Consider the following 12,228-nt stretch of genomic DNA (forward strand, 5'->3'; position numbering starts at 1 on the left):
TATTTAACCTCTTTGTTTCTTAGTTGCTTACTGATGATAAGATGAATGAAATAATGCTGCCTAACTCAGGGTGGTTGTGAGGATTGAATTAATATGTCCAAAGTGCTGAGACCAGTGTCTGGTATTAGTGGTTATCTGTTTGCTCCTATTGCTGTTACGCATTATAGTTTAAATATGAATCTGTACTACTACTGCAAAAACAGTTGCACATACAGTACTTCCTAAATCTGTTTGTAAAGTGGCATGTTCCTGATTTTTTTTTCCTACTGTAGGTGGGTTGTGTACTATTCCCACCAAAGCAGGCTTCAGGATATTCACCAAATATTTATTGAGCACTTCCTATTTGTCAGACATATTCTTGGTAGTTGTGATATGTATCTATATATATATAGGTGAACAAATATGTGAGCAGATAGTAAATGTAATAAATTATATATTATGTTACTTGATTGTAAGGGCAATGGAAAAATATGAAGGGTAGGGGAAATGAGTGTTAAGGTATTGGAGAGGAACTTGTAATTTTAAATAGGGTGGTCAGACTAAGCCTTATATATAGAAGAGCATTACAGGCAGAGAAATCTTCCCACACAGAAGTCCTTAAGTAAGAGTGTGCCCTGCCTTTTCACAGACTAACAAGGAGGTCACTGTGGCTGGAGTAGACTGACCAGGGAGAGGAGGTCAGAGAGGTAAAGGGGATTGGAGTTAGCTTTTGTAAGACATTGTGGACCATTGTAAGGATTTTGGGCTTTACTCTGAATGGAGTTGGGAGCCAGTGTGGAGTTTTGAGTAGAGAAGTAACATTATCTGACTTACGTGTTAAGAGGATTGTTTTACAAATGACTGTGCTGAAAATGTGCTTTACGTAAAATAAGCTAGAGGCAGGGGTTGTTGAAGATGAAGGTAATGATATTATTGAAGAATGATAGTGGTTCAGGTAACTGGAGGTGGTGAGGATTAGTCATATTCTTTTTATATTTTGAAGGTACAACTGACAGGATTTCCTGTAGATAGGCTGGGGTGTAGAGAGAAAGAATGGAGTCAAGAATGACTAGGCTGTGGTGTACGAGAGAAAGAATGGAGTCAGGAATGACTCAAGGGTTTTGCCTAAGCAGCTAGAAGATGGAATTTCATCACACAGCAATGGGAAAGGCTGTGGCAGGGGCATTTTATGGGAAAGATCAGGAGTTCAGTTTTGGACATGCTGAATTTTATATTGATGTGGAGCAGGTGGTCGGATGGATGATGAATGTGGAGATCAGGAGATAAAATGGGCATATAGATGGTATTTAAAATCTCCAGACTGGGTAAGATCCTCAAGTGTGGGCAGAGAAGAGAGATTCTGAGCTTTGGGTTGCTCTAGAGTTAAGTTTGGGAAACCTATAAAGGGAAATGAGCAACAAAGATCAGTGATTTAAAAGAAAATAATTAAGGAAGAATGGTCATCAGTGTGAAATACTCTTTCTAGGCTAATTAAAGATGAAGTGTGAGAATTGACCTTTGGATTTAACAATGTGGAGGTCATTGATGACTTTGTTAAGAGCAGATTAATTTTAGTGGTGGGGCTGAAAGCTTGTTTGGAGCGGGTTTGAAAGATAACAAGAAGGAGACAACTCTTTTAAGGAATTTTCCTGCCCAGGACAGCAAATAAATAATGTAGGGGATAGGAGGGTAAGTGGAAATTTTTGAGATGGGAGAAATACTGACATATTTGCATGGTAATGGAAATGATTCATTAGAGATTAAAAAGTAGATATAGATGTAGTTGATAGGAGAAAGGAGAGAATTACACAAGTGATGCTCCCGAGTAGGTGCACAAAAGGAGAGAATCTGGTATGTTAACAGATGAGAGAATGAATAGTTCATCTGTGATTACAGGTGGGAATTCAGGGAATACGAGATCCTGCTAGCAGGTGGATAAATGTGGTGGAACTCTGGAAATTCTTCACTGCTTCAGTTTTATAAGTGAAGCAGGAAGCAAAGTCATTGAGTGTGATGTTAAGGAAGAACTCAATGGGGGTTTGAGGAGGATGATACAAAATAGTTATCTACAGGAGCCTGAGAGTGAATAAACTGGGGAAATTTATTACCTGTCAGCATTAATAGTGTACTTGAGTCCAACTAGCATGGTGTGGTGCATTTTTCTGTAACTTCTTTCTCTTTTACATTTAACCCATGTAGTTGATTTTGAGTACAATGAAGGCAAAGGGGGACTAGAGAGTCAACTGTATGCAAGGTGGTGATTATTTAAGCTGGATAATGAAGAGAGTGGATATCAAAGGGGATGAAGGACAGTAAAAAGGTAGAAGGATCAGTGCATTGGAGATCCTGGTAGAGTCAAAGAATTTTTGGAGCAAGTGCAATAATATATTTTCTAGTTCATCAAGAACTGTAAAAAATATAACTAAGGTTTGACAAAACTAGGTGACATATAGGTGTTTTTTCCTATTCTCTCTTCTTATCTGTTAGCTGCAATACTTCATGTATTTTTTTTGAACGAAATAGTTTTGTTAATGGTGGAAGGAGGAATATTGGATAAAAGATTTTCTCCTCTTCAATGAAGGGAATAGTTAAAGAAGTATTCTTAGGCCAGAGAGATTGCCTGAAATTCTTACAGTCTGTTGTGTAACAACAGTACATAAGATAAGCCCAACCATTTTATTGTGGTCTACCAGAGGTCTTGCTCACTCTTCTAATTCTTTTCCTGGTAATGCCACCTGGAAAGCTGTCTGCCATAGTTCTACTGTAATATTCTCAGATGTTCTCCCTGTTCTGAGTTTCTTGAGGAAAAACAACCATTAGTGCTTATTAAGTGTAAGTTACTTTGCTAACACACACTCTGCTTACACTAATGTTAATCCTCACAGTTCTGTGAAGTAGGTACAGTTATTTCCATTTTTTAAAAAGATTTATTTATTTATTTGACAGACAGATAATGAGAGCAGGAGCACAAGCAGGGGGAGTGGGAGGAGAAGCGGGCCTCCTGCCGAACAGAGAGCCCCATGCAGGGCTCGATTCCAGGACCCTGGGATCACGACCCCAGCTGAAGGCAGACGCTTAGCGACTGAGCCACCCAGGCGCCCCTCAGTTATTTCCATTTTATAGATGGGGAAACAAAGGAGGGATTATCTTAGATAATCTTATATGAGAAATGAAAAAGTGGCTGAGCTGAAATTTGAACTCAGCCAAGCTTCCAGTTTATTTTCTTGGTTTCATCACATGTAGGTGGACATTCTCAGGAAGGTTATCTATTTCATTGTTCATGTGTTTGTTTTCTACACGTTCAGACACTTCTTGGACCAGCGTATAAATTGTCCTTGTAGTAGATGCTGTGCTTTTAATGATGTGTTTTTCTTCCTTTTAAGAGTGTAGGTACAGAAGAATCCTAAGTAATTATGTCTTTAATTAGTAATTTTAGAGTAACACAAAACTCTGGGGCATACTTCAAAATATGAATAAAAATAATCTGTATATGACATAGCAGAAAATAGGCACATATTAGTCTACTAAAAGCCATTATTGCAAATACTGTTAGACTCTTTGAGCCTCATCTTCAAACTCAAGATTCTCCAGGATGAACCCTGTATACTAAAATGTACAATAATCTCCCACCACCTGTGAATGTGTAAACTCATTTTTATATTTCAATAACAAACGGTAAAGCCTTCATCATTTACATATTCCGGTCTCCTTAAAAAGAAAACTCGGGGTGCCTGGGTGCCTCAGTCGATTAAGCATCAGACTTTTTTTTTTTTTTTTTAACTCTAAGTTCCTTTTTTTGTATTTTTTTTATTATTATGTTATGTTAATCACCATACATTACATCATTAGTTTTTGATGTAGTGTTCCATGATTCATTGTTTGTATATAACACCCACTGCTCCATTCAGTACGTGCCCTCTTTAATACCCACCACCAGGCTAATCCATCCCCCCACCCCCTCCCCTCTAGAACCCTCAGTTTGTTTCTCAGAGTCCATAGTCTCTCATGGTTCGTCTTAAGCATCAGACTCTTGATCTCAGCTCAGGTCTTGATTTCTGGGTCATGAGTTCAGGCCCCACATTGGACTCCAAGCTGGGCATGGAGCCTACTTAGAAAAGAAAAGGAAAAAAAAACCCAACAATTACTGATTTCTTTGCTTTGCACCACCTGAGTTTGTCTCTGGGTCAGTGTGGAAAGATTTTTTGTCATTGTTTTTTACTTCTACCTTTCTCAGTACACAAGATTACACCTGAGAAAAAAATTTAAGGTCACATCTCCACAGCACATTTTCCGGTACAGTTGAAAGTGATTCGTGAGATAGACTTTAATGTTAATGAGCGTTTTATTTATTCTTTAAATGAATCATCTGCATTTTAGAATTCCTTTCTGCCATTAAAAAATATATATGCATGTTATTTTATTCTTCAAATTTTGTGAGACTTTAATCTGGCAGTTCTCATTTTCCCAGCTTTACTAATTTTCAGGAACTAATGTAATCCTCAACAAAAGGAATTGTGTATTGCAGTGGTACTCGATGTGTGTGGGGGGCAGCAATTTTTCCCCCAGGGTTCATTTGGCATTTTCTGGAGATATTTTTGGTTGTCACCACTCTGGGTGGGACTGCTACTGGCAGCAAGTTGTAGAGACCAGGGACTTTGCTAAACACCCTACAATGTACAGGACATTCCACCATAACAAAGAACTCCGTAGCCAAAAATGTCAGTAATGGTTGGGAAATTTGTTTGTCCCTTTTAAGCTTCACTTTTAGGTCCTGTACTTTTCCACTTTGTTTTCCATATTCTATTCATTCTTCTGCAGGTCCAACTTGCAGTCCTACTTTGTCCTGAAGCCTTTCCTAGATAGCTCTAAGCCTACATTTTATATTTCCTTTCTCTAGGTTCTGTTGTAGCATCACTAAATCTCCACAACTAGTTGTTTATGATGTCTTATTCGTTTATTGTCTTTGTATCTTGTTTTCTAAACTAGTATTATTAGTGGAGGATCAATGTTGTATTTCTTCTGAATTTTCTAACTGCTGCTGATCCTGATGGTATAGTGTGAGTTGGTAGAATGCAAAAAGGGCCCAGGGCCTACCAGGCTCTGGCAAACTTGAGGGTGAAGGAATGGACCAATGCTTGTTGATGGGAATTTGGAATTGGTACCATATGGATTGTGGGGAAAGTGATAGCAGTAGCGGTGAAAGTGGTAAGAAGAGCTACTCTCTTGAAGTGGGGGACAGAATAGATCCACCTCAGCCATTGAGCTAGTGCTACTAAAAAACTCTGGTATCCTCTGAGTTCTGAATTGGTTGTCTCTTCAACCTGAGCCTTGCTGTTAGAGGAGATGTATCTTTGGTTCAGCTGTTTATGGGGGACAGAAGGGTTCATGTTGGTATATTAATAAATTTTAGAAAGATTTTCAGTAAGGGGCCAAAGGTTAGCTAAGACTTGAGCATAAATCAGGCTAACTAGAACACACTGTTCAACTTTTTGCTTTAATTGGTAGGGAGAGATGGGTGGTGAGTAGAGAAAAGTAACTTGACTCTTTAGACATGTTAGAATCCTTATCATGAATATATAAGTTGCCAAAGAAGAAACCCAAGTTCATGCTGAGGTATTATCTGAACGTTTGTGTTACCTCTTGAAGCTTTTCTTTTCCATCGGATTGGATCCTTGATGTGTGCAACTATCAGGAGATATTTTAGTACTCTTAATTTGAAAAATTCACTTTCAGTATTTTGTATTAGAACTTTTTTGCTTTGAAGCAGGTAAATACCATGCCATCTTCAGATATGAGTTTCTGAGCAGGAAAATGTGTTAATATTTCAAGGGTAATTTCAAAATTGGAACAATTAGACAAAAGATTTTAGTGTCACTTCATTTATGTAAAAACAATTGCTATTTTTTTAAGCAGTCAGTACAAAATGGGAATATAAAAGTTATGTTCATATTCATGTCACATGGTAATTTACTTTTTCCATGATACCATAAGAGTAAGAAAAAGACAATTTTAAAGGGGTGGGGGGATGGGGCAGTGGTTCTTAATTGGGGACAATTTTTGTCTTCTGTGTAACATTTGGCAATGTTTGTAGATGTTTATGGTTGTCACAACTTTTGAGAGAGTGGGGATTGGGCACTACTGACTTCAAGCAGGTAGAGGCCAGGGACGCTGCTCAGCATCCTACACTACACAGGACATTCCCCTATTACAAAGAATTACCACGCTCACAATGTCAGTGGTGCCAAAGTTGAGGAACCCCAGGATGAGAGGATTGTAGAGGACCTATTCAGACACAAAAGAAATGTCTTGTGACCAATGAACATAGGTTAAAATACTCAGTTTTACTAGCCGTGAAGGAAATGCAAATTAAAGTGTTTTCCTGCTATTAAATTGTGACAGGAGTTTTGAAAAAATTTAATACTTGAATGAAATAGGTGTTTCTATACTGATGACACTCTAAAGTGGTACAGCATTTCTGAGAGGCTTTTGAAAGTATGTATCAGAAGTTGATATTTATATTTTAGACTCAGTAATTCCTTAAGGAATCTATCCTAAAGTAATAAACAGATACCTCTGAAGTTTATTATTAGGATATTAACTGCAATTATTTTTAATTGTAATCAGCTGGAAGAAAACCTAACTCTTTTTAAAGTGGTGGTTATTAAATAATGGTGCAACTATATGTGATTCAAATTAAAAATCCTATCAGAGATTACTGAGCATGTGACAATACCCATAGTGAATAAGGAGGGAAAGAAAAGGGATAGCAAAATAGAATGCCATATTTTAATGAATGAGTAGAATAGAATAAAGTTTAGTGAAAAATACACTAAAATGTATTTTAATGATAATTACTGGGCAGTTCGTGGGCAGATTTAATTTAATGTAATTAAAATACAGTTTCTACCTCTATTTTCTAATTTTTTATGACTGTACTATTAATATAATCAGAAAAAAATTATTTTTTACACTTTGGTAAAATTCTGTAGTACTTCTACCATTTCTTAGGGTATTTCCTGAGTAGTTGGTCCTTTCCCGTATACCAAGTTTCCTTTTGTGTTGGGTCTATTTCTGGGCTCTCTGTTCTATGATATATTTTATTTGTTCATTTAATTGATAAAATATGGTATAATCATGATGAAAAAGGAGTATTCTCTTGATTCCCTGCCTACAGAAGTTTTCTGAACTAGTAATTTGTATTTTAAAGTTAGTTTTTTAAAAATGCTGTCATGATGTTGTGTAAGCAATTCACAATGTGTTCTTATTTTTGCCACGTGTTTTTGCTTATGTAATTCAATATTCAGATTAAATTTACTTGGTTTTGCTCTCTCCTGTCATGTAGAAATTCTGACACTTTTTTTAAAAAAGATTTTATTTATTTGAGAGAGAGAGAGATCACAAGCAGGCAGGAGGGGCAGAGGGAGAAGCAGACTCCCTGCTGAGCAGGGATACCGATGCGGGACTTGATCCCAGGACCCTGGGATCATGACCTGAGCTGGAGGCAGACACCCAACCGACTGAACCACCCAGGTGCCCCAAATTCTGACACTTTAAATCTCCTGATTAGAATAGCTGCCCTTAAATTTCTTTTTGTTTTTATTCATTCATTCTTCACATATTCCCCTTTGATACTTGCAGATGGTGTGGTATTTGCTATCCCCTGGAGGTAATAGGGCTCTCTTGGTTTAGCTTCCCACACAAATTTTGTGTGGAAGCCATCGAGGCTGAGTAGAAGTAATCTTAATAGAATTTGGAACGGTAAGAGGCAGTAGGTTAAGATGGTGGTCACTGGCCCCTAAAGTGTTCTAGAATCAGCTGAGAAAATAAGAGAGATTTTCTGCCCTTGAGCCTCTAAAAAATACCTTTAACCTGAGCATCATGAGGGAAATGTGGTGGTTTTAGTATAGACTTGTAAATTCCTATGGAGATCAAAAGGTCATTGTGTGATATTTCATGGTATCTTTATTAGTGATATGAGTTGTGCCTTTCTAAAGGAGAAACTGCATAAAAGGAAAGAGAAGAAAAAGTGGAGGGAGGTGAGGTTTAAAAAAATTAATGAGTAATAATTTTCAGTAAATTCTTTTTTTTTTTTTTAAAGATTTTATTTATTTATTAGAGAGCGAGCGAGAGCAGGAACACAAACAGGGGGAGTGAGAGAGGGAGATGCAGGCTTCCCGCTGAGCAGGGAGTCCGATGTGGTACTCGATCCCAGGACCCTGGGATCATGACCTGAGCCGAAGGCAGACGCTTAACGACTGAGCCACGCAGGGGCCCCAAATTTCAGTAAATTCTTGAGTTAATTTTAGCAAAGTAGATTAAATAATGAGTATTTTTTGGAAAATTTAATGTGGAGGAATTGATTTGATTCTAAAGTTGAAAATGTATGTTTTATGAGCATCTTTTTAGAATAATTTTATTTTCATTGGAAAAAGTAAGTTTTTTTTCGTTCATTTCTAGTTTCTACTCAACCATGAATACATTCCTAAGAAAATATTTTTTGTTGCCAAATTCTTAATTTGCTCATGGCCTGTTTTTGTGTTCAAATTATAATATTCAGGGAAGCATTTTCTGTTTTTGTTTTTATCACATAGTTGTAGTGTAACAAAAAGCTGCGTCTTACACATTTTTGTAGAAGTGGTTTTTCATCTATGGTGTAGTGACCTCTGAATTGCATCTCTTAGATCTAATTCAGAGTAACTCTGCTTTTGATACCTTTGAAACTTAAAATACAGTGTGTACAAAATTCATTTTTTTTTTTTTTTTTTAAGATTTTTATTTATTTGCGAGAGAGAGAATGAGAGACAGAGAGCATGAGAGGGAGGAGGGTCAGAGGGAGAAGCAGACTCCCCGCTGAGCAGGGAGCCCGATGTGGGACTCGATCCCGGGACTCAGGATCATGACCTGAGCCGAAGGCAGTCGCTTAACCAACTGAGCCACCCAGGCGCCCCACAAAATTCATTTTAGTTTATGGGACTTAATTCCTGTCAGACAAGTTAATATCATAGTCTTTGAAGAGCCCCATAGTTTGCTTACCTGGGCTCTATCTTTTCTTGTCTAGCTGTTCCCATTAATGTGTGTGGCTGTTTTGTGTGTGTGTGTGTGTGTGTGTTTGTGGATTTTTTGTTTTTGTTTTTGATAGCATGGATGGATTGAAAAGTAGTTAATGGAAAGATGGGGGAAAAACTCCTGTGTGTGTAGAAATACTAATTTGTAAAACAAATTATTACTTAGTGGCTTTATTAAACAACAAAAAGAATTTTTAATTTAAGAAATGAGAAGCCGGGGGCGCCTGGGTGGCTCACTCAGCTGGGCATTGGACTCTTGATTTTGGCTCAGGTTATGATCTCAAGGTCATGAGATTGAGCCCTGTGTAGGGCTCCACGCTTGGCATGGAGCCTGTTTGAGATTCTCTCTCTCTCCCCCCTTGTCTGTTGTCTGTCCCTCCCTCCCCAGCCACCACTCGTGTGTGTGCGTGTGCTCTCTCTCAAAAAAAAAATTAATTAAAAAAATGATAAGCTTAAGACTTCTCTTTCAGTAATCTTCCTTGGTGTGTTTCAGTTGAATGCCTGTGGGGAGTCCAGTGAAATTTAGAGAGAAATTTTAGTAACCATTGGCAATTGTATGTTAACCAGAAATTAATATTAGGCATGTCAGAAATTATAATTTGCTGCCTCTGCTCACAAAACCTTCCCAGAATAGACCAGGGAATGGAAGGAAGAGGTGATCATGTGAATAGCTTTTGATATCTTCCTTCCCAAATTTTTTTAATATTAATAAAATTTATATACCATATAATTTAATAGACTGGAATTGTCAAGTCACATGTTAACTCTGTGTTTAACTTTGAGGTACTGCCAGACTGTTTTCCCACAGTGGCTGCACCATTTTGCATTCCCACCAACAATGTATAAGATTTCCAATTTCCCTGCATCCTCCCCAACACTTGTTATTGTCGCATCTTTTTGATTATAGACACCTCAGTGGATGTGAAATGGTATCTTGTGAAATGTGGTTTTGATTTGTGTTTTCCTAATGGATAATAATGTTAAGCATCTTTTAATGTGCTCGTTGGCCATTTATATTCTTTGGAGAAATGGCTGTTTGAATCTTTTGTCCCATTTTCAACACTTTTCTATTGGGGTAAAATATACATAACATATTTTGCCATTTTAAGTGTATAACTTGGTGGCATTAAATACATTCACAGTCTTGTGCCACCATCATCACTGTCGATCTCCAGGCCTTTTTTTTATCTTCCCAAACTGAAACTCTGTACCCATTAAACAATAACACCTCACACTTCCCTTCCCCCAGCCCCTGGCTAATGTCTTTCTGCTCCTTGCCTCTGATTCTATTTTAAATAACTCATGTAAGTGAAATCATAAAATTTGTTCTTTTGTGTCTGGCTTATTTCACTTAGCATATTGTGTTCAAGATTATTCAAAGTTGTAGCATGTACCAGAATTTCCACTTTAAGCCCTAATAATACCCCATTGCATGCACATTATTTATCCATTCACCTGTTGATTGATGGTATTTTCCACCTTTTGGCTATTGTGAATAATACTGCTTTGTGAATTGGTGTACATGTATCTGATTGAGTCCTTGCTTTCACATGTGTGGGGTACTTACCCAGAAATGGAATGGCTGGATCATCTGGTAATTCTTTGTTTTTGTTTTTGAGGAACACACCACACTTCTCTGCAGTGGCGGCATCATTTTGCATGCCCACCAGCCAGTATAGGGTTCCAGTTTCTCTACATCTTTGGCAGCCAATGCTTGTTATTTCCTGGTTTTTTTTTTGGAGAGCAGCCAACCTAATGGATGTGAAGTTCTATCACGTTGTGGCTCTGATGTACATTATTCTAATGATTAGTGATGTTGAGCATCTTTTCATGTGCTTATTGGTCATTTGTATATCTTTGGAGAAGTGTCTATTCAACTACTTTGCCCATTTTCTCATTAGGTTTGTCCTGTTACCCCCCCCCCCCCCCTTGCTTGCTTATAGGAGTTCTTTTTATCTCCTGGTTATTAACACCTTATCAGATAGGTGATATGCAAGTATTTCTTCCATTCTGTGGGTTGCCTTTTCACTTGTTGATAGTGACCTTTGAGACACAAAAACGTTTTTTATTTTGATACAGTTCAGTCGTCTTTTTTTTTTTTTTTGGTGTCACACAATACTGTTTATGTCAACAGTGACTGATTCTGAAATGTCTTGGGAATGTATCAGGAGTCTTTTAGGCTCATACTGAAAAACATTTTCTAGAATTCTCATTTTCTGTTTTTGAAGTTCAGATTTTATCGGCCACAAATATTTTAGTTATTTCTCTTGAAGTCATTCGTGAGAAAATGTCTACCAAATTCTCTTGGTTTGAAAAAGCCTTATTGGTTTGACAGTCCTTTCTAGTAAAAATGGCCTTCTAAGATAGCAGCTAGTTCAGCTGGCAACAATATTCAGCTGTTGTTCCTTGAGATATATATAGTATTTTGATACGTTTTTCATGTATTCATCTCATTTTGTTAACACAGAATATTAAGAAGAAGATGCATGTTCAGAGGTTGAGAATTAATAAAATTAGTAATTTTTTAAATTAAACTTGAGATGAAAATGGTTTTTTGTCTTACTGTGAATTTGTGGTGGGTGAAGAAGGTGATGACTGCTACTAGTAGATAAGAGTTTGGAACTGTTGCCTTGATTTCTGCTAAGTGTCTTTATTTTCCCTCTTGCAGTTCTTGTACCATCAGGACACATTATCATAGTAAAAATGTCAACTCTTACTCTCATGAAAATGGCTTTGGCCTCTTATACTACACTTTGAGAACTGCTGCCCTAGTTTGTAGGATTGTGGGTGGGAGAGAAGAGTGCAGATTAGCTCTTCCCTTATTTTGCTTAAGCAGTCACCTGTGTAATTATCTGCTGCCGTTAATGGTTGTACTTTCTATTTGGCTTTGAAATGGTTGGCATTCCTGATTCTTGGATCTCCTGGAATTTAGGCTATTCAGGCAGGTATCATCACAAAATTTTTTTATATTAGTGGTAAAATGTAAGAGGACAGGGGGATAAAAGATGTTCCTATTAACTTAGTAAATGAATAGATATTAAAAGCACATAAATTATATATTTTTACTTTGCAGATACATGTTGGATATGTACCTTTTAAGAGACAAAAGATCCTGAAAATACTAGCTGAAAGAAAAAGGAAAAAGGAGAAATTGAAGTTTATTTTGCTATTTAACATAGATACA

At 37.2% G+C, this 12,228-nt stretch overlaps 1 protein-coding gene across 1 annotated transcript in view; it reads left to right on the forward strand.

Annotated features, from left to right (window-relative positions):
- PPP4R2 (protein phosphatase 4 regulatory subunit 2) overlaps nucleotides 1-12,228 on the forward strand; it is a 53,624-nt gene that overhangs the window by 23,065 nt on the left and 18,331 nt on the right. The gene's annotated exons all lie outside the window — the stretch shown is intronic.

Source organism: Phoca vitulina, unplaced genomic scaffold (genome assembly GCF_004348235.1).
Source record: "Phoca vitulina isolate PV1807 unplaced genomic scaffold, GSC_HSeal_1.0 scaffold13, whole genome shotgun sequence".
Taxonomy (NCBI): domain Eukaryota; kingdom Metazoa; phylum Chordata; class Mammalia; order Carnivora; family Phocidae; genus Phoca; species Phoca vitulina.